This window comes from Dendrobates tinctorius, unplaced genomic scaffold (assembly GCF_039654945.1).
Source record: "Dendrobates tinctorius isolate UK_male_01 unplaced genomic scaffold, ASM3965494v1 ptg000035l, whole genome shotgun sequence".
NCBI classification, from domain to species: domain Eukaryota; kingdom Metazoa; phylum Chordata; class Amphibia; order Anura; family Dendrobatidae; genus Dendrobates; species Dendrobates tinctorius.
In genome coordinates this window covers 70513709-70529956 of record NW_027361703.1, presented here as the reverse complement: position 1 = coordinate 70529956, position 16248 = coordinate 70513709, and the positions used below count along the sequence as shown (strand labels likewise).

The following is a 16248-nucleotide window of genomic DNA, read 5'->3' as shown; positions in this document are numbered from 1 at the left end:
GCACGTGACATTTTTTGATCACTTTTTATTCCGATTTTTGGGACGCAGAATGAACAAAACCAGCGTTTCATGAATTTCTTTTGGGGGGGTGCGTTTACACCGTTCCACGTGCAGTAAAATTGATAAAGCGATTTTATTCTTCGGGTCAGTACGGTTACAGAGATACCTCATTTAGGTCTTTTTTTTATGTTTTGTCGGTTTTATGCAATGAAAACTATTTTATATAAAAAATAATAATTTTTGCATCACTTTATTCTGTGAGCTATAACGTTTTTATTTTTTTGCAGATGATGCTGTATGGCGGCTCGTTTTTTGCAGGACAAGCTGACGTTTTCAGCAGTATCATGGATATTTATATGCGTCTTTTTGATCGCGCGTTATTGCACTTTTTGGGGCGGGTCGTTACGGATGCGGCGATACCAAATATGTGTACTTTTATTGTTTGTTTTTTTTTATTTTCAAAAAATGAATTTATTGGGGAATTTTTTTTTTTTTTTACTAATTTATTTAGCGATTTTTTAAAAATTATTTTTACACTTTTTTTTTAACGTTATTACATTGTCCGAGGTGGGACATCACTGTCTTGTGACAGATCGCTGATCTGTCACATCACAGATTGCTGTGACAGATCAGCGATCTGTCACAGGCACTGCTGCAGACTTCCTCATGCCTGCACTTTGCAGGCAGTGAGGAAGTTAACCCCCTACAGGCCCCTGTCGCCATCTTGGATCCGGGGGCCTGTAGGGAAAGAGCCCCCCACAGCAGCGCTGCACATTGTGCTGCCATGGGGGGCTCAGGGAAGTACGGAGGGAGCCCCCTCCCTGCCGATGCTTCCCTTTAACCCCCGGTACACCGCGATCGTGTTTGATCGCGGTGTATAAGGGGTTAACGTGACACATTGTGCCGGGTGTCAGCTGTGATAATCAGCTGACACCCGGCCGCGATCAGCGGCGCTCACCACGTGAACGCCGCTGATCGCTATGACGTACTATCCTGTCCCTGGGAATTAAGTCCCAGGGCACATGGACGGGATAGTACATCTCATGGCAGAAAGGGGTTAAGGGCATAAAAACTCAAAGTTGGAAAATAGCAAAATTTTTCGCCAAATTTTCTTTTTTTCACAAATAAACACAAGTCATTTCAAAGAAATTTTACCATTATCACGACGTACAATATGTCACAAGAAAACAGTGTCAGAATCACCAGGATCCATGGAAGCATTCCAGAGTTATTACCTCATAAAGGGACAGTGGTCAGAATTGTAAAAATTGTCCCGGTCATTAACATGCAAACCACCCTTCGGGGTAAAGGGATTAAATATTGAGTTTTTTTGCTAAAATGTCTACTACTGTTCCTTCAACGCTTGCTGGAAACACTTTCTTTTTTTACTTTTTTGTCCATATAGTGGTGTAGTGACCACTATGTCCGCTAGGGGGCGCTGTGTGGATGTCCCAGGAGAGTGGATGAGTGGCAGAATACTGAATGACCGTTATGTATCTCAAGGTGGGTGGCCTTGAGATGGAGACTTGTGTGTGTTGATCAGCAGTGATACTGCTGAGGTACTGGTTCAATGTGTCAGGGACTAGTTACCTACAAACCCACCCAGGGGTTTGTTTAAGAACGCTGGTATAAAGTGTGTAAGAATGGTTCAAGGGCCTGTGATGAGGTCATAGCCATGTGACCCAGTGGACGTGGCTACGGACCATATAAGGTGGCCAGGGTAGGTCACATGGGGTGAATGCTGGGACCTGGTTGGTCCAGTGTGGAAGGTCCCACTGAGATGGGGCTTCCTGGCTAACAGCCTGTGAAGTGGCTGTGAGTAATGGCGATGTGTGCCTGTTAGTTCCCTGGAGGGAATGAACATGTGCAGCAGGGTGAAGCAGCATGAGGAAACCCTGACAGGGGTGGCTAGAAAGCCTGCGCATTGAACAGTGCATAACTTGTATGACTACAGGATAACAGAGCTGAACTCTGTAATGGACGCTATGCTGACTATATGCTGTTTCCTGTTGCTTTGATGGTTTATGATGCTGAATAAACCAAAGGGACTATGATTGTTTATGGAAAACCCGTGCCGGATCTGGTTTTGTGGCGGCTAAGCGAGTGATCCCTTATGTGAATGACAGCGCTACCTCACAATATAGACAAATGAGGGCTTGTTTTTTGTGGGATGAGTTGTACTTTTTAAAGACAACATTCCTTTTATCATATAGTATATACAAAAAACTCCTGATCGACATTATAATTTATGCATACTTATGCAAAAGGTGCCCATACATTAAGTATAATAATGAAGCTTCCTCTGAGGAAGCTATGAAAAATGAAATGTGCGTTGGGGATAGAGAGCTGGGGTGCTGCTCCAACTATACGAATGTGTAATGATCGCTGTACTTGACATATGCTTTTATGTTATTGCCATCTGTGGTGAAATGGGGAGTCGGCAGGTATCCCAGTCCGCTAGCCGGAACCACATGGATCATGGATCATCCAGCCTAACACGACCTCCTGTAAAATGTGGGCATAACACTACTCAGACAACAGAGGGTGAGGGTAAAACAGTGTAGCAATACTTCATTGAACCACAACACACAATAGCAAACAGAACAGTACCAGAAATTACCCCTATGTTATATGGTATATCAACTTGCAAGTCACTATTACACAAACAAAAGTCTGTTTTCTTGACCCACCAGAAATCAACACTTAAATCCAAAATCCAAAAGCCAACCTACAGATAAAAAGTCAATTCTTTTTGGTTTGCAAAAGCATAGTCATCTTGTTAATTAAGAAACAATCTGATTTCTTCACTCCATCCTTTATTTAACCCCATCATGACGGAGCCCTTTTTCGGTTTTGCATTTCTGTTTTTCGCTCCACTTCCCAGAGCCATACCTTTTTTATTTTTCCATCAATATGGCCATGTGAGGGCTTATTTTTTGCAGGACAAGTTGTACTTTTGAACAATACCATTGGTTTTACCATGTCGTGTACTCGAAAATGGGAAAAAAAATTCCATGTGTGGTGAAATTGCAAAAAAAGTGCTATCCCACACTAGTTTTTTGTTTGGCTTTTTTGATAGGTTCACTAAATGCTAAAACTGACCTGCCGTTATGATTCTCCAGATCATTATGAGTTCATAGACACCAAACATGTCTAGGTTCTCTTTTATCTAAGTGGTGAAAAAAATTCCAAAGTTTGCTAAAAAAAAAATTGCGCCATTTTCCGAGACCCAATTTTCGTGATCTTGGGTTGAGTGAGGATTTATTTTTGCGTGCCGAGCTGATGTTTTTAGTGATACCAGTTTTGTGCAGATACATTCTTTTTATCGCCCGTTATTGCATTTTAATGCATTTCGTGGACACCAAAAAAATGTAATTCTGGTGTTTTGATTTTTTTCTCGCTATGCCGTTTAGCGTTCAGGTTAATCCTCTTTTTTATTGATAGATCGGGCGATTCTGAATGCGACATTACCAAATATGTGTATGTTTGATTTTTTTATTGTTTTATTTTGATTGGGGCGAAAGGGGGGTGATTTGAACTTTTATGCTTTTTTTTTTTTTTTTTATATTTTAAACACTTTTTTTTTACTTTTGGCATGCTTCAATAGCCTCCATAGGAGGCTTGAACCTGCCACAACTTGATCGCCTCTGCTACATAGAGGTGATGCACAGATCACCTCTATACAGCAGAATTAGAGCATTGCTGATTACCAAGCACCTAAGCTGGATGATGATGACTGGGTGACGGGAATTGCTGACTGGATATAAGGCAGCCGATGCCCTTCTGCCTTGCTGGTGATTTCTCTGAGGGATTCTAGGAGACCAGTCTGATTCCTGCTCCTCAAAAGCTAAGTTTTCTGCTCTGCTTTTTGCATTTGTGTTTTGGTTTTGTTTTGCCTTGTTTTTCTGGATTTCTGCCATTCCCTGCTGGGGTGAGCTGAATTCCTTTTTGCTCTGTCTTCAGAAAATACCTGAGTACTGATATAGTCTTTTTAAAGCCTAGTGTCTTCAGGGCTTTGGCTTTTTTCCCTATTAGTCTGTTGGCTCTTGTTTTGATAGGGTTTTGGCGGATTGCAGACAGCAGCTTTTCTATCCTGTCCTATTTAGTTAGCTTGGGCCCCATCATTTGCTCAGCCTATCTTTCTATCTGTGTGAGTGTTTTTTCATCTTGCTTCACCGTCATTATATGTTGGGGGCTGCCTATTGCTTTGGGGTCTGCTCTGGGGCAGTTTAGATTTCCCTTTCTGTCTTTAGGCTATTTAGTTCTCCGCCTGTGATTGAGGGGTCTAGGGCACCGTAGGAACCCCCCACGGCTACTGCTAGTTGTTGTTGATAGGTTCAGGGTTCTGCAATCCGATAGCTGCCAACTTCTCTGGTTTTCTGGACTTAGCTAGTATTTCTGTTTTTGCCTCCTACGGTGACTCATTCATAACAGCGAGGGCAGATCGCGATTCCGCTCACGTCTATTGCGGGCACATGTCAGCTATTCAAAACAGCTGACATGTCCCGACTTTGATGTGGGCTCAGCGCCGGAGCCCACATCAAAAAGGGGGAGACACGACATGTGCGGCACTAGTACGGCGCATGTCGTGAAAGGGTTAAACTTTTGACTTGCATAACTACATGTCATGCGTGGTACTATGCATATTATTATTTTTGACTTCCAGTGTGGGGGTTAAGATAGATGTGCAATTATATCTGATTCAGCTTTAATACATATTTGCAATCCATATAGCACTGCACTGAATACTTAATGATATATGTGCTATATAACTACCATATGTATTACCGCACTGACTTTTAATAGGATGGTTATCATATGTATTCTTCACTGGTCACTTTGCTGGCATCTACCATTGGTTTATTTTACATATACATCACCCTTTGCTCCGTTTACTCTGGTTGTACTGTCACTGCCTCACCTCTATCTTTGCCCATTTTGTCTATACTGTATGTTTGTATGTTTAAACCCTTTATGAATTGTTCCAATAAAATGTAGATTTTTATCGAATAGCATGGACTTGCATTCTTCTGAGTATAAATTCCTTTTAACACATAGTCTACTGGAAAACAGAAAAAAAATTCCAAATGGGGAGAAATTGTGAAAAAACCCTGCTATTTTGACATTGTTTTTTTGGGAATTGTTTTTATGGTATACATTTTATGGTAAAAATTACCGTACTTCACAATATAATTCTGCTTATCAGTATGATTATGGCGATACCAAACACGCCCAGTTTTTTTTTTTTATTATTTTTTGTTGTGGAAAAAAAAAAATCTGAATTTTGCCCCTCAAAATGTTGAGGTTGTGATACCATTTTCTGAAACCTGTGAAGTTATAGATGACGTATTGATTGCTTATTACAGCATTTTTAGTGGAATTGCCGTGAAAAAAAAAGTCCTTTTGGTTAGTTATTTTTATATTGTGAAAGATTGCACTTTTCTTAAGGCGAAAAAAATAAAATATGTGTATTTGGGGAAAAGGAGAGTGATTTTAACTCTGTTTTTATTCAAAACATTTTTTCTACTTTTTACTGTTCTTAATAGGCCCCTTTGGGGATTTGAAGCTGCTATTGACTGATCGCTTTTGCTATATAAAGTGCAGCGATGCCACAGCAATGCTGCATATATAAAAAATTATGGTCTCCTTTGAAGCACGGCTGCATGCAGGGTTTCAAAGGAGCTCTGTAATGACAAGCACAGGGGTCTTCAGCAGACTCCCGGCTGTCATAGCAACCCATCAGCGACCTGCGATTACATCACAGGCACTTCGATGAGCACATGGTATGACTGCCACTGTCAGAGTTCCACTCACAATTGCTAAAGGTAAGATGCTAGATGGCACACAGCCATCACCTGCTGAGCCAACTCCATATACTAGCTTCTGCCTTATGCAGTATGTGTATGGAGCATGTTATGGAGGGGTTAATCATGTGAAATACATGCGCGATTGGGTTGAGATCTGGTGATTGATAAAGCCATTGCAGAATTTTTCACTTCTTTGCTTTAAAAAAAACTCCTGGGTTGCTTTTGCAGTATGTTTTGGCTCATAGTCCATTTGTACTATGAAGCGCCTTCAAATCAATCTGGCTGAATTTGGTTTAATCTGAACAGAATGTATAGCCCTGTACACTTCAAAATTCTTTGTGTCTTCAGTCACATAATCAATAAACACTAGTGAGCCATTCCCATTTGAAGCCATGCTTGCCCATGCCATCACACTGCCTCCACCATGTTTTACAGAGGATGTGGTGTGCTTTGGATTATGAGATGTTTCAAGTCTTTTCCATACTTTCTTCTTCCCATCATTCTGGTATAGGTTGATTTTAGTTTCATCTATCCAAAGAATGCTTTTCCAGAACTGGACTGGCTTCTTTAGATATTTTTTTGTCAAAGTCTAACCTGTCCTTTCTATTTTGAAGGTTGATAAATGGTTTGCATCTTCTCTTTATGGCAAAGTTAGATACTGAAACATAAACCCAAAAGAAACGTACAGAGATTTACATGTAATACAGACTCCCTGACGAAGCGACAGCGAAACGTGCATTGGAGTGGGATGAGGGGGCAGAGGTGTGTCACTGGGGTTGATATTTGATTATTATTATAATTTATTCCATTGAAATGGTTTTCATATTCCTCATGATGGAGAGTGCTGCTCATGCTATTGAGATACTCTATTATAACACCATTGCACTATGCACTTCTTTTTGGAGGCTAGTAATATTAATTTAATATGGTATTGTATCATGTTCATTATACTCATTATATTCAATAATCCTGAATGCTACATATGTCTTTTCAACTTATGCAAGCTTATATCTGGTAACCAGCTTACTCTATTCCTGCTCTGATTCAACTCCTGTGTATATCCACTTCATTCTATGCCAGCAAGCAGCTAATCCTGAATGCTACATGTGTTTTTTCAGCTTATGCAAGCTTATATCTGGTATATAGTTATTTTAACTTACTCTGCTTGTCCCCTTAAGTTGAGAGGTCAAGAAACTTTTCAAAGTGGTTTATGATGCATGTAGGCCTGGGCAGTGGTTTATCTGATCCCTACATTTATTGTGCCCTGCTGTCCTAGTTTAGTTTGATTGATTGTTAATGAGAAAAGAAAAAAAAAGATCTAAGCATTAGCGTCCTATATATTCAGACATAGCTTGGGGAAGGCGTTTATGCAGGGGGGCATTTATGTACATTTAATCGAAGTACATTTGATCAAAGTTTGAGGCAGTTATAACACAGCAGTTAGACAGGGCAGGAGACAGGTAAGACATTTATATACCTCTATTACCAGGACATTTGGATTACACCAAATATTTACCATATGCATTTGTATAATTTATATCCTGGCCACTGCATTCATACACATCCACCGCCCTGGCATTAACTCTTTACACTCCGTCCATATCGGCCCCTCAGTCCTTTCCTCTCCTATGTATAGCACTCACGCTCTCTTCACATTGCTAAATTGCACAGATCCAGTCAGTCCCATCATTCAACATCAGAGACATTCTCATAAATCACTTAACCATCTGCTCACTCTTTCTATCCTTCTACTAGTCGCAGGGGACATCTCTCCCAACTCCGGCCCCTCATGTTATAGTAAGTCAAACTCGCCAACTGCTACACCCCTCTAATCTTATTAATGTTCCCTGCATGCCTTCTGTCTCTCTTAACTGTGCCCTTTGGAATTCTCGCTCAGTGTGTAATAAAATCTCCTTCATCCATGACTTCTTCCTTTCTGATTCTCTTAACCTTCTGGCTCTTACTGAAACCTGGATCCAGCAGTCACACACTACCGCTGCTGCAGTTCTTTCATAAGGTGGACTAAACTTTTCTCATACTCCATGATCAGACAATAGAGCAGGTGGAGGCATTGGTCTGCTCCTATCACCAAAATGTACCTTTCAGGTTATCCCTCAAGTACCCTCACGTGTCTTCCCTTCTCTTGAGGTCCATGCCATCAGACTCTACATCCCCTTCTCCATGAGAGTGATCGTGGTGTATCGTCCTCCCGGCCCCTCCCATCAGTTCCTGGATCATTTTGCCACCTGGCTTCCACATTTTCTCTCCTGTGACATCCCCAACCCTCATCATGGGCGATTTCAACATCCCCATTGCTCTTCCCCTCTCCCCATCTGCTACTCACCTTTTATCTCTAACCTCCTCATTCGGCCTTTTGCAGCTTACTAACTCCAACGCATGAAGACGGAAACTCCCTCGACTTCGTCTTCTCTCGGCTTTGTGCAGTGGATGACTTCGCAAACTCCCCTATCCCGCTCTCTGACCACAACCTTCTTTCATTCTCTATCAAGAACTGCCATCCCGCTCAGGTCATCCCCACTGTCCATACTTATAGAATCATACAGGCCATTAACACCCAGAAACTTATGAACTTGCAGTCATCTTTGGCCCCTATCTCCTCCCTCTCATGTCCTGATTCTGCACTGAAGCATTACAATGAAACACTTCAAAGTGCCCTGGATGAAATTTCACCTCCTATACACAGAACACAACACAGATGGCGACAACCCTGGCACACCCTGTAAACACGTTTCCTGCAGTGATGCTCCTGGTGCGCTGAACGTCTGTGGAGAAAATCCAATCTACCCGAAGATTTCCTCCATTATAAGTTTATGCTTAGAACATACAACACTGCCCTTCACCTCTCCAAACAAACCTATTTCAACACCCTCATCACCTCACTTTCCAATAACCCTAAACGTCTCTTTGACACTTTTCATTCCCTACTCAACCCAAGAGTGCAGGCCCCAACCACTGAGCTTTGAGCTGACGATCTGGCCAATTACTTCAAAGAAAAATTTGACCATATCCGACAGGAAATTATCTCCCAATCACCTCATACCATGCATTTTCCTTCTTTCCCCACTGCATCTAGCTCACTCTCTGATTTTGAACCAGTCACAGAATAAGAAGTAAGCAGGCTCCTTGCATTTTCTCGCACAACCACTTGCATCAGTGACACAATTCCGTCACATCTCCTCCAGTCCCTTTCCCCTGCTGTCACCGCCCACCTGACAAAAATATTTAATCTCTCTCTCTCTTCTGGTATCTTTCCCTCCTCATTAAAGCATGCCATCATAAATCCTCTACTTGATTAGCCATCCCTCAACCAAAACTGTGCTGATAACAGTAGACCTGTCTCTAATCTTCCCTTCATCTCTAAACTCTTGGAACGCCTGGTCCATTCCCGTCTTATCTGCTAGCTCTCAGATAACTCTCTTCTCGACCCTCTCCAATCCGGTTTCCGCTCTTTTCACTCTACTGAAACTGGCCTCACTTAAGTCTCTATTGATCTACTAACAGCTAAATCTAATGGTCATTACTCCATGCTAATTCTCTTGGATCTCTCTGCAGCATTCGACACTCTGGATCACCAGCTCCTCCTCACTATGCTCCGCTCCATCAACATCAAGGACACCGTACTCTCCTGGTTTTCCTCCTATCTCTCTGACTGCTCCTTTACTGTATCTTTTGCTGGCTCCTTCTCCCCACATCTTCCACTTACTGTTGGGGTTCCTCAAGGATCGTTTCTATGCCCCGCCTCTTCTCTTGGTACACTGCCCCTATTGGTCAAACAATCAGTAGATTTGGTTTCCAGTACCATCTCTATGCTGATGACACCCAATTATATGCTTCTTCTTTTGACATCACGAGTGCCTTTTTAGAAAACACCAGCGATTGTCTAAATGCGGTGTCTAACATCATGTCCTCACTCTGAAACTGAACCTGTCAAAGACTGAACTTCTTGTGTTTCCTCCCTCTACTAATGCACCTATGCAGGACATTGCCATTTCTCTGTGTGGTTCCACTTTTACTCCTGAGCAACATGCCCGCTGTCTTGGGGTCATACCTGACTCCAAGCTTTCATTCACCCCCCACATCCGATCACTGACTCGCTCTTGTTATCTGCACCTCAAAAACATTTCAAGAATTCGACCTTTTCTTACTTTCAACTCCGCAAAAACTCTTACTGTTTCTCTTATTCATTCTCATCTGGACTATTGTAACTCTCTTCTAATCGGTCTCCCTCTTACCAAACTCTTCCCCCTCCAACCTGTCTTGAATGCTTCAGCCAGGATCATATTCCTTGCTAATTGTTACACCGATGCCTCTACCTTGTGCCAGTCATTACACTGGCTACTAGTGTTGAGCGATACCTTCCGATATCGGTAAATATCGGATCGGATTGGATCGTACAGATACCCCAAAAATATCGGATATCGCCGATTCCGATACCGGAAACCAATGCAAGTCAATGGGACATAAATATCGGAATGAAAATAAACCCTTACTTTCCTTGTAGGTTAATTCTACATGAAGGAAAACAACTAAGAATAATGTAGAATGTATTGGGGGAGGTGGAGGAGACATTAAAGGTATAGAGGTTTAGCCCAATCAAATGGAATAGCAGGAATGAATCACATTCGGAGTTACAAAGATATTGACTATGTTAAGCTTTTTTATATTTTGTCAGATATTTATGTTTCACTACTTCCATGCTCTTCACCTTCTTTTTTACTTCTCCCACACTTTCTCCTTCATCATCCTCTTCAGGGTCATCTTCTTGGTCTTCTTCGGGGTGGTCTTCAGGGTCGTCGTCTCCAGGGTCATCATTTTCGGGGTCGTCGTCTTCTTCGGGGTGGTCTTCAGGGTCGTCGTCTTTAGGGTTGTCGTCAGGGAGATCCAGAGTGATTACCAAAAACCATTTCAAAAAGCTTGCACTTGGAAATGTAGCAGAAGGTACAAGAAGGCTGAGGAACTGCTGGGAACCAGCTGACGGTCCGGGAACCTGGATGGGTAGCTGAAGGTACAAGAGCCAATGGAACTACCGAAGACCAGCTGATGGTACTGGAACCCGGTTACTAAGCAGGAGGTACCTGTGCCAGAAAGCACTACCAATGACCGGCAGACATTGGTGGAACTCGGATAATGAGAAGGAGGCACCTAAGCCAAAGGCTCTGCCTGGAACCAGCTGACGTTACTGGAACCCAGGGGGACATATTCAAGATTGACTTCCACAGAACCAGCTAATGGTACTGGAACTCAGATAGGCAGCAGAAGGTACACATGAAAAAAAAAGTTGCAAGGCCGAGAGCCGGTCGGAGTTACCGAAACCCACAGTCCTACAGGGGGTGCTTGTCCTATTGGCACTACGGAACCAGCCTTCATTGCCAGATCCTGCAGCCCACATAGGAAGCACCTAAACTGCAGGCACCATAGAGTCGGCTAACACGACAGTACATTGGAGACAAAGTGATGTTGACACTACCCGGAAACAGCAGGCGTGCTGGAACCAGGCTGGGCAGGAGGGAGTACCCGTGCCAAAGACACTTCTGAGCTGCAACTGGCGGTGTTGAAGCCCAGGGATTACAGTAGAAACAGAGTGTAGCCAGAGGCCTAACTGGAGCAAGTTTAATATCTGTAGTAGTGTGAATGTGGACAGAGCAGGAGAAATTGCCGGACACACAGCAGGGGATCAGCTGACGTTACTGAACCCCACTAACACTGGAGCATGTGTTGACTGTGCAGACGGCACTTATGAGCAGCAACTGGCGGTGTTGGAGCCCAGGGATTACAGTTCAGGTGGTAGAAACATGAACACAACAAGAGACCTGGATACTGTTGCCAACCAATTGTTTAATCTGGAAGAGGACTGGCAAATTCCTGCGAGATCCAGGCCTTGTTCATTTTCAGAAAAGTAAGCCAGTCAACGTTATCGGAGGATAGTCGCATGCGACGGTCTGTTAGTACACCACCTGCGGCACTAAAGACGCGTTCCGATAATACACTAGCAGCAGGGCACCTCCAATGCATACTGACTAAGCTCTGGCCATGTATCCAACTTAGAGACCCAAAACTTGAAGGGGGAAGAGCCATGTGTGAGAACTCTGAGAGGGCAAGACATGTAGTCTGTCACCATCTGACGGAAACGTTGCCTCCTGCTGACTGGAGACGTCTGTGATGGTGTAGACATTTGTGGCGGGGACACAAAAATTGCCACATTTAGGCCATACTGGTCTTGCCTTGTGCTGAGGTGCTGCTTCTGCTCCCTCTTTGTGCAGAGCTTCCTCCGCTGCCTCGATGCACTGAGCTGCTTTGTAAAGCACTAGCAGCACTGCTCTCGGGTGGAATGGAGAACATGATGGAATGCACCAGTGTGTCTTGGTACTCTCGCATTTTACGCTCCCGGTTCAACGGTGTTATGAGGCTTTGTAAGTTGTCCCGGTAGCGAGGATCTAGGAGGGTGTACACCCAATAATCAGCCGTGTTGAGAATGTGGGTGATGCGGCAGTCGTTTCTCAGGCACTGCAGCATGAAATCAACCATGTGCTGCAGACTGCCAACTGGCCAAGAAACGCTGTCTCCTGCTTGAGGCGTCATCTCTGCCTCCTCTGCATCACCCCACCCTCGCTCTACATACTGACTACTAGAGCATTGTGTACCTCCCTTCTCTGGACAGATGTCTTCCTCCTCCATTGACTCCTCCTCATCCTCCTCACAAAGTGTCCCCTGCCTAGGCCTTTATGAGGAACCACGCTGTGCAGACTGTCCAGAAGCAGATGGCATTTGTGACTCCTCATCCTCCACCTCTTCCACAACCTCCTCCCTTAGCGCTTGCAGTGTTTTTTCAAGCAGGCAGATAAGGGGGATAGTCATGCTAACTAGTGCATCATCTGCACTCGCCATCCACGTGGAATCATCGAAGGCACGCAAAACGTGGCAGATGTCCTTCATAGAGGCCCACTCAGTGGTGGTGAAGTGTGAACGGCGTGCAGTGCGACTTGTTTGCGCCTGATGCAGCTGGTACTCCATTACTGCTGCCTGCTGCTCACACAACCTCTCCAACATATGTAACGTTGAATTCACATATGATGCGATGTTCCGGAAGGCGGAATCGGCGCTGCAGAGCTGCAATGCGCGATCTTGCCATGCTGGAACACCGCAAGTGAGCGCACTCTATGCGGACCTTGTGCAGCAGTGGATCAAGATCCCGATAGTCCCTCAAAAAACTCTTCACAACCAAGTTGAGCACATGTGCCAGACATGGGATGTGAGTGAGGTTGCCTAGGCCCAGAGCTGCCACCAGATTTTGGTCATTGTCACACACTACCATGCCTGGCTGGAGATTCGCTGGCACAAACCACACATCGCTCTCCTGCTTGATGGCATTCCAGAGCTACTGCGCTGTGTGGCTTCGATTTCCCAAAGAAATTAATTTCAATACGGCCTGTTGACGTTTGGCCACGGCTGTGCTCATATCGGTCGTAACAGGTAAGCGTTCACGGGTCCATGTGGAGGTAGACTGTGGCGGCTCCTGCAGCGCTGATCAAGAGGAACTGGAGTATGAGGAGGAGTCAATGTGTGCAGACTGGATTCCTGCAATCCTTGGAGTTGGCAGAACACGTACAGCGCCACTCTCAAGATCTGTACCCGGCTCCACAACATTTACCCAATGAGCAGTGAGGAAAAGATATCGCCCTGTCCATAGTTACTGGTCCACGCATCGGTGGTCAGGTGGATCTTGCTACTGACTGTGTTTAGTAGTGTATGTTTAATTTTTCCCTCCACATGCTTTTGCAGGGTAGGGACGGCTTGCCTGCTGAAATAAAAGCAGCTGGGCACGCTGTATTGTGGGACTGCCAATGCCATGAAGTTACGGAAGGTGTCAGTCTCCACCAGCCTGAATGAGAGCATTTCAAGGGACAGTAGTTTGCAATGCCAGCATTCAAAGCCTGTGCTCGGGGGTGGTTTGCCGAGTATGGGCGCCTTTTCTCCCATGCCTGTGCTACCGATGGCTGTAGACTGGCCTGGGAGTGTGAGGATGACAGGGAATGTGGTGCTGTGGGTGTAATGGCACTGTGTCTCTGTACAACAGTGCCAGAGGTTCTTCCATGGCGATCCTGTGAGGAAGCCGAACCAGCTGTGTGTGAGCTGGAGGAAGAGGCTATAACACAAGCTGAAGAGGTGGTAGGTGGCGCTGTAGGCTGGCCTAGGTCTTCAGTGTGTCTTTGTAACTCCACCACGTGCTTGGTCCGCACATGTTTCCACATATTTGTGGTATTGAGGTTGCTGACACGTTTCCCTCTTTTCACTTTCTTATTACACAGCTTGCATTTGACAAAGCAAATGTCATCTGCAACTGTGTCAAAAAAGGACCAGGCACTGCAAGTCTTGGGAGCGCCCATTTTGGGTTTTGGAAGAGGCATGCTCCTAATGGGTGCCGAAGTGGAGGCTACAGGCAACCGAGTCTGCCCCCTCCCTCTCCCTCCTTTTTTGGCCTTTCAGGGAATCTCTTCCTCAGAGCTGTCCCCACCACCTTCCTGTACCTCACGCCATGATGGGTCAAGGACCTCATCATCTACACTACCCTCTTCAAACGACTGCTTCTCCTGGGTAGTCTTGACAGCACAGTACGCACCAGAAAGTGGCACCTGAGTCTCATCATCAGATGCGTACTGAGGTGTGCTGACCATAGGCACTGGCACACCCGCCTCTTCAGATTCAGAGACAAAGCTGTTGCGCATCACTGCATACTACCTCTTCTTTAAATTCTCAAATGCTGCTTGGCTGGCCCCCTTTTTCCAAGCCAACAGATTCAGAGAACAGAAGTAGAGATGGCTCCTGTTCAGGGCTCTCTGCTTGGGCAATTTGGCAGGTGGTGAAGACAGATGGCTGCACTTCAATGCTCTGGACCTGAGAGGATCTGGAACTAATTGAAGTCGATGCATTAGCTGCCATCCATCTGACAACGGCTTCAATTTGTTTGTCCCGCAGCAGTGGGGTACAGCGAGCTCCTACAAAGCTGCGCATAAAGGACTGTTCCCTGGGAAAACTGGGGGATGCTGAGTCACTGGTGCCCGCAGCAGGCACAGAATCCCCACGTCCTCTCCCTGCAGAAACTCCACATCCACGACCACGTGCCTTACTCCCTGCCTTTTTCATCTTGGTAGACTGATAAAGATAGGCAGAAAAGTACTAAGGGCTTAGTGTGCTTATTCCTGAACAGCTGCTAACAGGTATAAGAAACACTAAAAACGCATTTATTCAGACTGTCCTACCGGCTCAACACATTAACATAACTATCCTTGTGTGGTACAGTCAAAAGTTTTACCATAACCAGGTTCCCCGCATCATGTTCCCACATGTTTTATGCATCTATTAGCCCTCTGTGTCTGTACTATTACACACTTAACATTATGGCTGGTCCGAACAATGAAGGCAACTGTTACCACCCACCTTTCGTGTCTACCTTTTATCCCCCAGATTGTAAGCTTGCGAGCAGGGCCCTCATTCCTCTTGGTATCTGTTATGATCTATGTGATTATTGTTATGCTGTCATGTCTATCGTCTGGACAAGTCCCCTCTGAAATGTAAAGTGCTGCGGAATATGTCGACTTTATAGAAATAAAATTATTATTATTATTATACAGTTAAGTGTTTTGTTTCATAGATGCAGTTATTTTTCATGTGCACTTTTCATTACTATTTGTATTTTTATCTGAGCTTTATACATTTCTTGTATCGATGATATGGATTTTTGCTTGTATAGCAGCCCCCACAATTCTTGCTGTAATTATGGATGTATTTTTGATTTATTTATAGCCAATCTAGGTGACAGATCCTGCCCCTTTTTTATATTATTTTTTTCTTCTTTCACATACAGTAATTATGCCTTGTATAATTATTTTTACTTTTCTTGTTGTGCAATCATGTTTTTAATATTTATCAAATATAGTTTGTATTACATGTAAATCCCTGTGAATACGTTTCTTTTGGGTTTATGCTTTGTATTTTGGTATTCATGGTATAAAAATATATTGATTCTTATGTATGGGATTTCTTTTCTATATAGGTTTTTGTTAGATAATGAAACACCTACTTCCTGGAGAGTTTTCTTCATTTGGGTGTATGTTGTGAAGGGGCTTTTTCTGTAGTATGGAAACGATTCTAAGATCATCCACCAATATTGTCTTCTGTGGATCTTCATGTCTTTTTCAGTTCCCAAGCTCACCAGAGAGCTTTTTTTTGCAGAATGTACCAAATGTTGCCATGCTACCAAATGCAACGCCTGGATTCAGCTACTTGCTTAATTGACGATGAGAGAATAGCCCATATATCCTGTTAAAGAGTTTTTGAGATAACTGTCTAATTACTTTAGGTCATTTAGAAAGAGGCAGCTGCATATTAAAGTGCTGTAATTCTTAAATCCTCACTCTAATTA

At 44.0% G+C, this 16248-nt stretch overlaps 1 protein-coding gene across 3 annotated transcripts in view; it reads right to left on the bottom strand.

The window, feature by feature from the left end:
• Positions 1–16248, bottom strand: part of RELN (reelin) — a 1162997-nt gene that overhangs the window by 518165 nt on the left and 628584 nt on the right. The gene's annotated exons all lie outside the window — the stretch shown is intronic.